General features: G+C 39.7%; 2 pseudogenes; both read right to left on the reverse strand.

Annotated features, from left to right (window-relative positions):
- Positions 1-10,347: 10,347 nt before the first annotated feature.
- LOC147423156 (uncharacterized) lies at positions 10,348-12,348 on the reverse strand (annotated as a pseudogene).
- Positions 12,345-16,041, reverse strand: part of LOC147423157 (uncharacterized) — a 29,732-nt pseudogene continuing 26,035 nt past the window's right edge.

Consider the following 16,041-nt stretch of genomic DNA (forward strand, 5'->3'; position numbering starts at 1 on the left):
TGATTTGGGATTTTTGGGTGATGTCTTTTAAAAATTCTTTGTGAAATGTAATTTCTTTCCTCCATTGATCCCTTTGTGTAGATCGATTCCTAATGAAGCAATCCACACAGTCTCTAGCCAAGCTAAGGTTTTTCGTCGTTTGATAAACATGGTTATGTTGATGCATCTACCCCTTTATTGGTCTCTCTTAGCCACCCTAGAAGCTCCATCTACTTCAATGTGAGGCAATAAATTTTCAAGAGTGGGGGGCGAATTAGGTTCTCCAACATGAGATAATTGAGACGAAAATCAAAGAAACAATGTGGGAGGATCTCAAATGTAAGAAATTTCTAGTTTGGGATGGTAATCATCATGTGAAAGCATGCATGTCATGCGTGCGTGAAGGTAAAACACTTTTTGTAATATTAGAAATGTTTTTTTGTATTATAGAGAGAGAAATGTGATAGCATTTTTTGTATTCATTTATTTCTAGCTTGGTCACACACATCCCCTTGTGCCATGTGCATGTAAGGTGTCAATTTTTGGTGATTGACAAGACGCAAGAAGGAGGTTTGCTATTGGCTATGCAATCTTAGAATGAGTAAGTACAAGTAATTTCATTTTTTTAACAATATAAGTGTTAATCTTCATTGACAAAATATGTGGTAGTTTATAGATTGGTGTGCACAAGCGTAACTCCTACTGTCACATGAAATATTTATGTTTCGAGTATTTGGATTGGCTGGCAAAAATTCAATATTAGAGTATATGGGTGAGTCTCTAAGAAAGTGGGTTACAATGGAGTTTAATTAGAGAGACACACAAAAGAGCAATGGTACAATGCTCTTGTTAGTGTGATAGGCCATCTTGTATGAAAGGCAATGTTGGGGCTCCCATTTTTCAAGTAGATGTAGAGCTTAATAGATAGAAGAAATAGAATTAGTTGATTTGCAATGCAAAATTTCCTTGTTTTAAATATCAAATTTTCATTTTAGCTTTAGGACTCAAAGTGAAGTACCTATGTTAGATTGTAGTTGGTTCACTCCTATGTATATGTATAATGAGGGGTATCATATGGAAAGGATCAACCTTTGTGGACTAAGATGTGATTGTGATATAATGAAATATTTTATTGTGTCTTTTGAGTGGAGAAAAGCTCGCACAAATAACCCATTTACCAATAAAAGCTCGTTGAAGTAAGCTTGCAAAAAACAAACTTTCTTCCTCTCCATCTGCACAGCATCGGCCTTGGACTCTCTCGCTCTTTGATATCTATTCTGCGACCATCTCTGGCTCTGCAACCTCTCTCAAACTCTATGACTTGTTGTATCCTCCTTTATTCTCTTCCATGCCAGTAACCCTTGACCCGTGCAAATTAGTGCGTAATTACTAGTGGCAAGACATTGTCACATGAAAAGGGGGCACCTTCCTCTAATAGATATGTGCAAGACAAAGAAGAAGATGAGAAGAGTCCACCCCAACAATGAACAATAAGGTGCATGTGAAGGAAGAAGATATCGTGGAGCCACCTCAAATGAAGTCAAGGTGCAAGGTAAACATTTAAAAACCTAGATGTCGGCCTCATGTGTCCAACCACAATGTCCCTCAACGTGCTCCTCAACAAAAATGATGCATTACAAGGGCGTCTCATCAAGACGCTACCAACAAATGACCGAATTGATTATTTGCAAAGCCCTGTTTGCTCTCATGGTAAAAGAAGTGATGCAAAGTTACAAACCCAATGCTCGCATCCAAGAGATGGCACTTTAAGCCATTCAAGAGGCAGCCAAGGGGATGTTAAGATGTCAACCTATGTGTGATACATGCAAAGCTTGTAACTATTATGCCTTAAGGGTATACAACTTGCACATCACATTAGGGGGGAAGTAATATAAGAGGTGGCACTTTAAGCCATTCAAGAGCACTTTAAGCCATTCAAGAGGCAACCAAGGGGATATTAAGATGTCAACCTATGTGTGATCCATGCAAAGCGGGTAACTATTTTGCCTTAAGGGTATACAACTTGCACATCACATTAGGGGGGAAGTAATTTTTGCTATAAGCAAACCTTGTTTTGTACATGGTCTTTTTGGATTTGTATTTGGTGCATCATTCAACATGAATATATTATCAAAATTGATGGAATAGATCTTATGTCAGTTTTTAAGCTCAACTTTTGTTCATTCTTTTGGGTTGAATGTTTTACAATGATCGGCTAACGTGGCGAAGCTCCCACACCAATTTTGGGGTGCTACCACAAAGATGCTTGATGTGACAGCCCCTTAAAATTTGTGTAGGGGCTAAGGGGACCGAATAAGGTACCCTTCCAAATTTGAAGTATATGAAATGCATTGTGTGTGAGAGTGAGACTGAGTGGCTATGTGCGTGTGCAAGCGTGGAGACAGACTATGGCAATAAGTGTGCGTTGTGTGGTGGTCTTGTGGAATGTTTAAGCATTGAGAAATGTGTAGACGATGGTTCGCTAGTGTGAAATATGGTTTTTGAAGGTGTTTCTGAGAGGATAGGGGTGTTGTGGATATCCTAAGCTATAGAGAGGCCTTTGACTGTGTGCCCTCTTGAGCCATGTCTCCCATTGCAACCCCACGGTTGTCACACATCACAAAATTTGAAATAAAAAATACAGAGTTCAAAATGCAAATTTTGATTCGTACAAAAGCAGTTATACGTTTGGCGAGTGACCCACAATGCGATGTACAATATTTTCTTGCCTCTTATTGGTGCCACTCCCATTAGAAAAGGTTCTCACCATATTTTGTTTGCTAAAAACATTGCTTGAGATATTTTATTTTGCAATTAGCCAAACTTCTTCTTCAAGGTTTATAATGCAACATCAACAAATCCTGATTAATAGCAACCTGTACAAGATCCGATTGAAAATGTAAACTCCAAACATTTAGTTATGAACATAAAATTGCTAGAAAATGTAAGTAAAATTGATTTCATCATATATGCTTGGCTTCTCTTGCTTGAATTCTAAAATCAATATAGGCATAAATTTTACCATTTGTTCCATCTCTTTTTTGAACAACATGGCTAACTTTGGGAGATCTAGAGCACCTTCCATAAGCTTGAACTCATCCCATCCTTTTACCAAGCATGTAGTCTCTAGGAGGCTTTGTCACTATTGGGTGGGGTCAGCTTGGTCAGTGAACAGGGGAGCTCTTCGGGTGGGGCTCCCGACTGTTTTCTCCCTCCTCGATGGTGTTTGGTTGTCTGGGAAAGTTTATTTTTGGCACAAGGTCTTGGCGGCTTCCCTTCTTCTTCTGGAAGAAAAGACGCTCCCTCTATCCTGTTAGAAGTGGTGGTCTGGTTGTCAACCAACCTTTCAAATCTGATGGTCTCTTGTGGATGGATTAACATTGTTGTCTTTGCAGTTTTGGTGTTGTGGGATTTTTTTAGTTGGTCTGCGGCAATGACATATTGGGTTCAAGGTTGTGTTTTTGCTAGTGGCCCCTTTTAGGTCAATGATGGAGACTTTTTGGACTCCACCCTTCATTCAAATGCCTACTCTATTCTGTAGCAGTTCTCCTTGGCGGCAGGCTTGCAGGTGATAGATGCATGCTTGTCGATGGCAGTTGAGGTAGCTTCTGCTTTGGTTCTACGGCTTCGTTATGGTTATATTTTCTAAGGCTTGGTGGCAAGGTGTTTGTTGTGGCAGGTCATCTTCCTTGGTGGCATTCCTAGGTCTTTAGATGTACTTTTGTTTGGGTGGCTCCCATGTGAGCGTTTCTTTTTGCTTTAGGGTGGCTCGCTTTATCAACCGATGTATGGGATTTGTGATGATGGAGTGATCTTGGGATGGGTGTTGATACCATGGCTTGCTATGTAATTTTTTTGGTTTTTACATAATTCTTACATTCTGCAAGTTTTGCAAATAAAAAGAAGTCAAAATTGATTACATTTTTTACTCATAGCCTAGCAATTTAATCATGCATTTGTTGACACTGCCGTAAGACGGGTGAATTTTGCTAGCATGGCCATAGGGGTTTTGGCCAATGAAGATGTGCCGTGGGAGGGTGTTACTTTTAGGTGGACGACACGCATACAAATGTTTTCTTTGGTTCAGGAAGTGCTTTAACGTGTCACGTACCTGTTGGTCATCGTGTCGACCCCCTGTATCAGTCTTGCTGATGAGGTGCAGCGCTCTCTCTCTCTCTCTCTCTCTCTCTCTCTCTCTCTCTCTCAAGTGATTCATGAAATGTCCATTGATTTGATTGTTTTGCTTTTCCTCGTTCTCTGCGAATCCTATCTTGCAAACTGAATTTTGGGCAGCAAGCATTGCAACAAATGGGAGCGATGAGCTCCATTGACAACTCCCTTCTACTATGCACAGCTCTGGCATGTTGTTCATAGCATCAGCTGGTTTAGCCTTGCACTAAGTGCATCAACTGTGACGTTCAAACCTCTCAGATTGTGGTCTCATTGTTGGTGGCAAGCAACCACAGGTTAGTCTTATAATTGACTTCTGCAATGTGCTAATGCTATTCTATGAAGAGAATTTGATGGAACAACTTTGATGTCTTCCCTTTTGGACGCTTTTGTCGGACATGGCATATGCGTTCTTCTCACACACAACTCTCAACCAGAGAATGCGCCTCTACAACTACCCTCTTGATCATGGGATCCAGTTGTTGATAAAGCCTTGTCCAAAAATGTGTCCGTGCCACCATGGTGGTGTTGGGATTCAATTCAAAGACATCAGCTGCCTTGTCAAGCTGCAATCCATTGTTGTAAGCCACACCTAGTTTATTTTGCACAAGGATGCAATAGGCTTTGACTTGCTTGTCAACTATCAAGTCGCTCTCCTATACCTTCCAAATGTTCTCCTCGATATCAGTGCAGGAATAGTCTCTTGGAACAAGAAACCACCATGACAATGGTGCTTATGCGTGATTGCCAAGAGACAGCTTCATCTTTACGCAGAGAAATGTCCAAAAGATGGTTGGAAGCCAAAAATTGAGGACATCACTACATTGCTTAAGGTATGCGTTAACCTTGCAGACCTTGACAAGACTAAGCAACTGCATTTGCATGTCAGTGAGCTCGGTATTGACATCCCTCTCCAGGTCAATAGTGCCCTCATTCAGAGTTACATGAGATCTACAAGCATGCAAAATGCATGCAAGAGTGTGCGCAAGAAGGATGTCATCTTATGGACAACCTTGATCACAGGATACACTCAACTTGGGCTTTGTGAAGAGACTTTTGCATCATTCAACCGAATGTATGCGAAGGGCGAGTATCCAAACCATGTTAAAATATAAAGCGTGCCCAGACATGGCCAATCGTGGGCTAGTTGAGCATGCACATACTGGCCTTCTTGAGGCAGGCTTTGGCTCAGAGGTTACGCAAGATTACTTGGACGAGAGTTCGTTGTCATTTTATGATCCTCCTCTTCCTTCACGTCAAGGCGTAGCAGCTGAGAATTAGCAGGCCATGGGAGGGAGTGACCGTAATCGACCTGCCACCCACAGAATTGCAAAAGATCCAGACGCGCGCATACTTAGAGGCCTTCATAGCTGCATATCCGAAAGGTAAGATAGGTGTTCCTTTCCTTTTCAAGCAAGCATCTACACGTGTTTGGTGCACCCCGTTTTGGTGAAAGAATATGCAACATGGTGCTAATCACTGAAGTAGAGGTAAAATGTTTGGAAGCAAAGGACTTGCACATTAGTTCGAGTGGGTTTGCATCAGGAAATAATAAGCACCTTGAGATCCAACATTTAAGCATTAATGCCTAGGTTAGTTTTGCTTGATTTATGTCTTAATTTATGTCTGTCTCATCTGTGTGTGTTCATTTTATTCCCACAATCTTGCTTCAGTTTTCGCTTCATAATAATTTGGTAGAACATCATGACATTATGATCCTAATTGACTTTAACGCTACAACCGTTCTTCTTTTGCCTTGAGATGGACATACATTGGCATCTCTCTTATTACACTTTGGCCAAAATTCAAACAAAATGAATAAGATGACTATGTGTGTGTGTGTGCGCATGCTAATAAAAAGAGTAAAATGGTATAACCTTTCTATCACCCAAGTGTGGTAGATTGGTTATGCCATTTCCCTCTTGAATAACAGGTCTTGAGTTCAACTCCTCGTCGGCTAGATCTTTAAAGTCTCTTGGGATAGTTTCCTATGACGTTAAAACTCTCTTCTTCTTCTTCTTCTTCTGTCCTAGATTACTAATGTATCTTAAGGTTTTATCCAGTAGAAACAAAGGAACAAGTTCTCAAAAAAAATTAGAAGCAATGCTTACAACAAAAATATCAAAATAAAAATTTCAATAAACAAGCAAAACTTTTCCTCTTTTTATTCTATGAATGGTGTAAATAAATCTACTCAATAAAAAGAAAAACTTTTCTTATACGGGGGATGGTGTAAAGAAATTTTATTCAATCAAAAGCAGTGCTTTCGTCTTCTGTAGACGACCTTGTTTTAGAATGCAAACATGACCTTTCACCTTGTTGGCTTTGTAAAACAAGCCTTAAAGAAGAAGAGAGTTAGACATACATTCAATATTTTATTATTTCCTCTTAAGATTGGGCTATGATGGACCTATGCGAGGTGGGTCCTTGGTACAGCACATCGGGCTTCACATACACAAGCCTACATTATGCCCACACGGCTTCCCAACATCACACGTGCTACTGCTCTCACCAAACTGAATGGATCCCGTCACTACTCGAGATGTAGGTGCTGACAACGAAGAGCCTGCCAGACCATCTACCTTTACACATGAAACTCAAGAAAGCCAAAGGGGAGGTCCAAGCCCGCAGAGGGAGTAAGAAGCTGCTTGTCTCCCTGGGGCACATCTGTTCAAAGACCCTCTGTTCAAAAGGCTTACCAAGAAATCTTTGAGTAAACTCAATAAAAATTATTAATCTAGAAAAACTTAAAGCTTGGGACCTCTTTGCTTGGATATACAAGAAGCGATCAAAACCTCGGTCCCTCGGATAAAAATGGCCCGAGAAGAGCATTGGAAGCAGCTCAAAGAGGAGGTTGCTTGTCCAACTTCCAAAAAAGCTATTGGGTTGGCTCCGAAGAAGAACACCAAAGGTGGCAGGAAGCTAAAGCCAACCTGGCCAAGGAGCAGCTCAAGGAGGTCAAGAAGGAAAGATTGATATCCAGGGAGACCTTTCTTTAGACAGAGACCGCTAATCAAGCACACTTCTTTAGGGTCTTGAAAATCAAGAAAAGCCAGGGCTCCATCCACTTGCTTACAGATGAGAATGGGAATGCTACGCAAGACCAAGATGAAATGGCTAGGATGATGCTTGATCATCTAAGCCAAATCATTGGCCAACCAAAGAAGCGCTCTCAAGAAGTGGATGAAGCTAGGGCGACCTTGCTTGAGAGTGTCAATAGGAAAATTCCCCAACCTGAAGCCAATCATCTTGAAATGGCCTTTTTTGAAGATGAGTTCTCTCTTGCGTTGCAAACTCTTGGCAAGGAGAAGTCCCCTGGCTGGGATGGTCTGACCACTGAATTCTTCAAGGAGTTCTGGGATGACCTCAAGGTCCCAATCACGTGTATGGATGACCAAGCTTTTGTCAAGGGGTCATTGGATCCTTGTGTGAAAAGAGGGCTTACCAAGCCTATCCCAAAACAGATTTGCTGCTTGAAACTTAAGTACTGGAGTCCCATAACTCTGGCATACAAAATCATTGCCAAGGCAGTCGCTCTTAGGATTGCCCCCCTCTTGGATAGAGACATCTCCCCTCATCAACACGTGCTTATTAAAGGAAGGTCAATATATGCCAATATATCAGTAGCAATGGTTCGCATTGAGTACGCAACCTTCACAAAGCAAGAGTGCATTTTGCTTCAACTAGACATGGACAAGGCGTATGATAGGATTATGCGGTCCTTCATTGAAGATGTCATGAAAGCATTGGACTTTGGGCCTCGTATTTGTCGACTTATACACACTCTGAATGTAGGCAATCAATCTGAGCTCTTGTTCAATGATAGAATTGTGGGCTCCTTTGAAGCTAGGAGATCTATCAAGCAAGGATGCCCCCTGGCCCCTCTTCTCTTTGCCATTCGATCACATCCTCTAATAATGATGCTCGAAGCTATTGCTGCACGGTGTCGGGGGATTTGTGTTCGAAAGGTGAGCCGGGAAGGCACAGGGCCTCTGGTTGTGAGAGGTGCGAGGAAAAGAGTTGCAACAGACACTTGAAATAGACAGCTTGGACCACCAAAACTTGAATACCCAAAATGGACAATGAACATTACCACTGCTTAATTTAAATGTTAATTGTGGAGTTTTAAGCTCCTTACATCGGCTTCACCTGCCTTAATTGGCCTACCAAGGTTATCTTGATGATTTTTCTCTCCTTCGTTCGTCCTCTGTTGCTTCAAGGTCGAGAAAGAGAGCCTGATCTTCTCTTCGGCTATGGCTATGGGAGTTTGTTGCATGAAAGTTGGTTATGGAGTTTAGGTTTGACTTAGAGTTGGCTTAGCATAGGATTAGAATGGCTTATGGAGTTTAGCTTAGGAGCGGCTTAGGATTACAATGACTATCAAGCTTTGGATTGGTATTCTGATAGATCGGCTTAGGATTATGATGAATCGGCTTAGGATTATTGGGCTTGAATGAGATTCAAATCGCTAGGGAGGTTTAGCTTAGGATTATGATGGTTAACAAGCTTTAGCTTAGGATTATCATGGGTTATGAAAGGTTTGCTTTCGGATTCGAATGGCTAATGAGGCTTAGTATAGGTTTAGGATGGATTATGGAGGTTTAGTTTTTGGATCCGAATGGGCTTACAAGACTTAGTATAGGTTATGGAGTTCTTTGTTAGAAGCGGCTATGGAAGCTTAGAGTTCAAATGGCTATGAAAGCAATTAGAGTGGCTTAACAGGTTTAGGATTTGGATTAGCTAAGAGGTTTGGCTTTTACGAGTGAGAGGAAGAAGCCGAAAAGAGAGCCTCCTCCCTCTTTTTTATACAAGCGGCTTGTGAGTTTGCATGGGGAACTGTTTTTACTATTCTCGGCCAACCCATTAGCAATATCGCTAATGGGCACAGCCCCTTGCTGACGTGGCATGGTGGAGTGGCAAAAATCTGTGAAGGTGGGGCCGAATCAAAGTGCCATGGCAAGCTGGACAATTTTCGCATCATAGGCATCTTCATCAACGCCCTCTACTACCCTGTGCAAGCTTGCCTTCCCCCCCGTTTCTCTCCTGCTCGCTGCAGCTCGCCCCCTCCTTCTCTTTCTTTTCCATGGTTCACACCCTCATTAGTTTTAGGGTGTCCATGCCTTTTAATCTTGAGCTTTTGGGCGGCCAACTCCTCTTGGGCGGCCACTACCCCACCACTTTGCCTTACATATTAATCAAGGCAACAAGGCAATGCTACATATTAACCAAGGCAGCGCAGCAGTAGCTCAGCATTGTTCTCCAATAGCCGTCATTGGTCCGCATTCCAAAGCACCACCAAGCATGACTTCTTTATTCAATCGGACCTCTTTTCCAACACCACATTTAACATGCATATTGGCCAAGGCATTGCTTTACACATTTGTTGTGTCTTCGTTAGCCGGCCATGGAATACAAATCTACTGAAGTACCAACTGTCAATGCACTACAAGTGATAAAATTCTGAATAAGATATCATTTTCCAGAACCTGGCTGAAGCTCAAAACTTCCCAAATGAAGAACTGATCGAGGCGACCAAAGTGGTACGGAATTGGCCCCCGATGAAACTTAAACTGGTCATACCTTGACAATCGGAACCCCGATTGACGAACTGGAAAGACCCACATGCTCCTCAAAGTGAGAAATTTAGGCCCATAACAGCGAGTCATAAAAAAGTAGCACGAGTCGTGAGTTGTCATTGCATCCAAAACAACATAAAAAAGAGCACTTTTTAAGTAGAAAAATGCATTACAGAAAAGATTTTTTTTCTTTTAATAAAAAAGCTAGCTTGTCATATTACTATATATAGCACTACTTGATGGATTCTTGATCTTTTAAAAAAGCTAATTATTTTAATAAAAAGACAACATAGGCACAACCTACAATTCTCTAGTTTCTAAAATTGGCCATAAAAACAATATTTTTGATCTTCATGTAGTCCTTAACCAACATTGTCACTCTACATATCAAATTTCATAGACATGGTGCTTTCATAACTACATAAGCAATAGATATACGAAGAACATTCAAGATAAATGTGAAGATATTGGGCTTGCATGCATGGATTTTCTCCAAGCAAGCTCAAAAAAGCTTTATTCTTACAACGAAACTCCATCACATGCCATATAAACTTGAAAACATTGAGAATTTAAGCAAACAATAAAAAGCACAAATCAAAATAAGTATCTTCACATCAAAATGTCAAGTTTTTGAACATAAACATAGTTCGATGAGTTTAAAGTCATAAAAACTATGCTTGAATGGGAAGATCTTCTTCCTCCTCATTCCTTGTCTCCACTCCCATTGAAGTTATTTGAAGAGGAGTGTCACTAGCTTGCTTCTCAACCTCTACGTTATTTGGTTCAAAATCCACAAGATCAACTATCTCCCCAACTTTCTCACTACCAATTGGAGGTTGTGGTTCTTCAGATGCATCAAAGAAGCGAGGATCAGATGCCATGATTTTCATTTCCACCTCTTGGAACTCATCTGGTAACTCCTTAAGAGCTGTGACTCGTTGCTCAATAAATTTAACTTGAAGTGGATCACATTCCACAGCAACCACATTTTGGCCTCTCTTCAATGCACTAACAGTTGTAGTGTTTGTGCCCCGTAAAGAGGTCCATTACCCATGCTCCTCTCATTGAGAGTGAATCAATCAAATCCATCATCAAAAGTTGAGGCTTTTGATATGGATTTATGACTCCTTGTACATCTGCACCGGTATGTTTGAACTATTTGCAGACTCCTGGTCGTTCAAAAACATTTGTGCGATTTGGTTTCATCGCAAATTTATATGATCCTTTACTCTACACACCGAGAGATGAGTAAAATCCAATGGTAGCATAACTCACAAGCCCAAGAAAGGCGATCAAGCTTATACCCATGTATGTTTGGCTTTATCCTGCAGAAAAATAGCTTAGATGTAAGAAGAAAGCAAAAAATAACACCTTACTACTAGTATAAAACTTCAAAGGTTTCACTTACCATGTTAGCATTTGACAGGTCATGTTTGAGTCAGTGAAAGCTTTTTGCGCAGCAGTAATTTGATCATGGGCATGAAAAAATACTAGTGACCAAGAGTCACAAGTAGTTATTTTTCCAAAAGCCTCTATAACTTTTTTATAGGCAGATACTCCATACTTTACATCATCATTGACAAAGTTTGGGGCACTAAAACCATAAGGAGCATTTGCAATGGCTAGTGTGTAAGACTTTGGGGTAACAAATGTGCTCATTTCTTCAACCCTGCCTTCATGAACACACCAATGAGATGGAGACTCATATACATTATCCGGAATATAAAGTGAGATACCAGGAGTGATTTCAAAGCTTTGGGGTTGTTGTCTCCTTCGCCTCTCAAGACGACACCGTGACAAGAACCGTTCAAAGTCGAGAGGGATCTGCTTGATGGCAACCCGTGGATCTTTGTTTTAGAATACACAAGAAAGATATAAGAGAAAAGGAAAAGACTTAATTTAAAAAAAAGATAAATTTGATGTCTAACTAGAGTTGATTTTATAATTTGTAACTGAATTCTAGAATCCTCAAAGAATAAGCTTTAAACCCCATGAAATAAATTACAAGTTAATTTCAGAAACCAAATGGTTTTCTTGGCATTCTAGAATCCAAACCCAAAACTAGCAAATGGGACATTGATTTAAGATTTTAAAAACTAAAGGGTCACCTTAGAATTTTGGAATCCAAAGCCACATAAATGTAAGGTAAGAAGGCTATCAGAGGATTCCAAAATAATCAAAAGCAATACTAGAAGATATTAAAGTCATTTTTGACCGAATACCAAGGTATTTTAGACATAGTTTAAATAACAAGAAATTATGACCAAGGGGAACAACTCACCGTGTTAGAAAATAGCAACATGTACTTCTCCAACACATGGGGTTTGCTTGAGTCTGGATGGTACTGCACCACCTCGTCCCCATTAGAGCAATTCAATTTTTCAATGATTATTCTTTGCATGTGCAACATGGTCTTTTACCTGATGATAGACAAAGAGAAATATTATTCATGATCGAAAGAAAAACATCAATGAATATTTCAAATCTTTATAATTACAAACCTTTCAAATTCTTCTCCCATTTGCTGTAGAGAGATGCTTCCACCCTTCACACATGAGAGTGCAGCAATAATCAATGATTTTTCACGTATTCCTTGCAATTGTCTCCATGGTGTTATTTTCATTTCTTTGGGGATGGGCTTTGGTGAATCCTCTTTTGAGACACCTTTTCCTTTGAAAGATGCATGGGACTTGCTTAGGTTTTGCCCCTTTAGCTTTCCCTGCTCATGTATCTTGAAGATCTCCTCTTGTAAGTCCCAAACTTCTCTATCTCAAAAGGCATGTTGAAAATAGTTGTCATACTGTTTAGTATTAGGCTTTTGACTTGCTCCACGATGACCTTTCTTTTTCACTTCAAGGCCACACTTTTCACAAAGTGCTACTCGAAAATTGTCATCGACTTTTCCACCACGCTTTATGGTATCAATCCACTCATCATGAAAGAATCTTATCTTTTAAATGAAAGACATCTCCAAACGAAAGTCCGAGTCAATGTTATGGTCAAGGGCAAGAACCTTTGCCTCCTCATCTGTTAAGCCAGCATACACCCAACACATGGCCATTTTGTATGTGTCCACATCCTCATACTCTGCAGTAAGCTCTTGCTTTGCAATCAATGAGTGAGTGCCCCAAGAACCCAATATGTATAGGACTCACCATTGGCCCTTACCCAAGAATTTTTTGTAGGACATTGTTGTCTATCCACCAAAACAAGCAAAGGTAACACAATGGCATTTGGCTTGTTTTTCATTTTGAACTTTAGGTATGAACATGCTGCTCAATAATTGCACAAACCTCTAAGGGTCGTTTTCCTGTGTAAGGATCCACAGGTGGACGTTCAATTACACTTATGGGCAAAAATATGGGCAAAGGATCTACCATGTGATTTTGTTTAACCCTTTCTCTCATAACATTTAAAGAGCTTGAATCTCTTGTATCAGGTAAAGGGGCACCCAGGACCAGATGGAACAATCTCTGATTCAGGAAGAAACTTAGACTCTTTTGGTTTACCCGACTTTTTGCTTTGTTTCTTGCTTGTAGCAGGGGTTTGCATCACTGTTGAGGGGGGCCCCTCACTGTTGAGGGGGGCCCCTCAACAGTGATGCATCTTCATCACTAGAAGAACTTGAATCTGCTTCCTCCTCTCCTTCTTCCTCCATGTAGTCTCTTGAAGATGTCTTCTTTGAGCCAAAAAAGCTCTCGATCACTTCAGTATAGGCTCTCCCAAATGTCTACAATTATAAACAATGAAGTTCCTTGAATATTTCAAGCTAAAACACAAAAGATAAAAAAGGAACAATAAAAATTAAATTCTTACCAAGCCTCATGTTTTCATGGCATCAATCATCAAATCTCTTGGGCTTACAAGATTCACTTCAGTGATCTCAAAGTCTTTCAATAGAACAAGAACAGCAAGGAGACTTGAGTCATTACGCTGAACAAGAAAATATATCCTGTTTTTTCCTTTGCACGCTCTTGTACTTTATCAATGCGCCCAGCAAGAGTAAAATTATTGACATCACTTGAAGGTCCTTTATGTTTTGTAACAATTAAAAAAGGAGTTGTTGAATCAATCAATTGCTTTTGATCCCCAGGACGCCCAAGCATGCTCATATTTGGGTTTTGCAGGAACATTACCCCAAATATTTGTTTCTTTTGATCTTTGAAGGGTTATTGCTTTTCCCGTAGGTGTGGGTTCTATACTCTTGTCCTTTGGCTCCTTCTGGTGATGCTCTCTAGTGAGCTCAATTGACGGCTAACGAGGAAATTGCTCTGCATCAAGAAGTTCCCGACGAGAAGAACGAAGAGGACTTCTAAAAAGCCGTGTTGCTTGAAGGCATGGGCTTCGTGGTGCAAGAAATTGCTAAGAAGACATCAGTGTACCTGGGTGCCCCCCTGAGCTTGAACCGAGTTGAGGTGACCGGAAGTTTGCCACTTTGAAGTTACTTTAAGCCTTTTACTTGCTTGAAATTGTTGCGAGTGAGATGTCATGACCTTCAAAAAAGACACAATCATGACAAAGAAAGATTAGCATATAGACAAAATAAAGTATAAGAATGCGTTATGATGCCAAACAATGAAATAAAAGGTGTAGAATCTGGGTTTATAAAGAGCCTTTTGTAGTCATATCAAGAGTGAAATGTAATTTAGAATCCATGAGATGCAACAAGATAAGAGTTTAGGATTGTGGTATCTCCCTATACAGGAGAGTGTTATATGCTATCTAGAACTTAGTGGAAAGTTTTAAAAAACGATCGTTTGGAACTTCAAAGTATCTATGGCAGCCGCAAAGCCGCGTATCGGCTCAGTTGCAGCGTGTGTTGAGGCCGACAGTGTTTTGATGGCCTGATGGATCTGACATGTGCATGTTCGTTCTGAAAAAAATTTGAGACAGCATGCACTCGTTGTTGTCCTGTTGTTGTTTTTGCCATCTCCGCACCACCAAAGCGCTCTCTTTTTCATCATCTCTGCATGGCTTTTACTGAAAAAAACCAATTGCGTACCTTTTTTCATGTTTGTGGCTCCAGACGCTACTGCTTCTCTTGTCTTGTCACGTTTGCTAGAGGGGTGTGTCTGTGTACGTTCTTTGCCTTAAACGTTGTAGTTTTTGGAATCCGTAATCCTTTTTTTTTTTTTAATCGGATTCTGGAATTTACAATTTTTGTAAAAACGAATTCTGGAGACCAAAGTCTAGGTAAAAACGGATTTTGGAATCCACAGTCTCCGTAAAAATGGATTTTGGAATCCACAATCTACGTAAAAATGGATTCTAGAATCCACAATTTCTGTAAAAACGGATTCTGGAATCCAGTTTTACAAAAATTTGGATTCCAAAATCCACTTCGTTCATAAAACCGGATTCTGGAATCTAGTTTTTCACAACATTGGCTTTCGGAATCCACCTTTTAACAAAATTGGATTCTAAAATCCACGTTTCTAAAAATTTGCAATCATAACACCAAAGATTGCACAAAGTTGGATTCCAGAATCCATTTTGATTGACAAGTTGCATTACACGTGCAATATTGGCCTTAAAAGTTGGATTCTAGAATCCAACTTTATCATAGGCTTCAATTCTAGAAGCTATACTACTCTTGTCTTTCTTGAAAAAATTGAACCAGTAAGACATATCTTTTTGTACAATTTAGTTTTTTTAATTGAAATATTCTAAAAGTTTGTTATTTTATGAAAATAAACAATAGGATTCTGGAATCCAAATTTTTGTTCCACTTTAGATTTTAGTCATTATATTGTGCTTCACTTTTTGAAAAAATACTTATTAAAAAACACAGTTTGTTTTAGCACTAAAAAATTTTAAGTGACCTAGTTGTTTTTCAAATTTTCTACAATTTAACCTAAAAGCGTAAATACATAAAATTCAAGAATTTTAAAAACTTAAAAATACTAAAAGCTTTGAATTAATGCTCCAAATATTGAATAATCCAAAAATTCTTGCTTACCTTGAAAAAGGAATTGTTAAAAAGAAGCACAATTGCAAGCGAGTGCGATGAGTGCTCTAGAGCTTGGAATACAACTTCTGCATGTGAAAAATGAGACCTTCGTCCCCTTTTAAAGCCTCTTACTTTTTAATATAATATATTTTTATTATTTTTACAAATAAATTTTATTAAAAATCCCCTATTAAGTCTCCCTTTAGAGCTATAATCATGCAAGTTGCTTCATTTTGTTTGTCACACTCTACCAAATGGAGCTTCTAAGTAGTCCTAGTAATGTAGAACCTTTTTGTCCTTCTATGTCACTAACACCTTCTATAAACAAAACTTTTCTTGCTAGTGAGGGAACTCCAATTTCTAAAC

This window comes from Adiantum capillus-veneris, chromosome 26 (genome assembly GCF_014529385.1).
Source record: "Adiantum capillus-veneris isolate H3 chromosome 26, ASM1452938v2, whole genome shotgun sequence".
NCBI lineage: Eukaryota > Viridiplantae > Streptophyta > Polypodiopsida > Polypodiales > Pteridaceae > Adiantum > Adiantum capillus-veneris.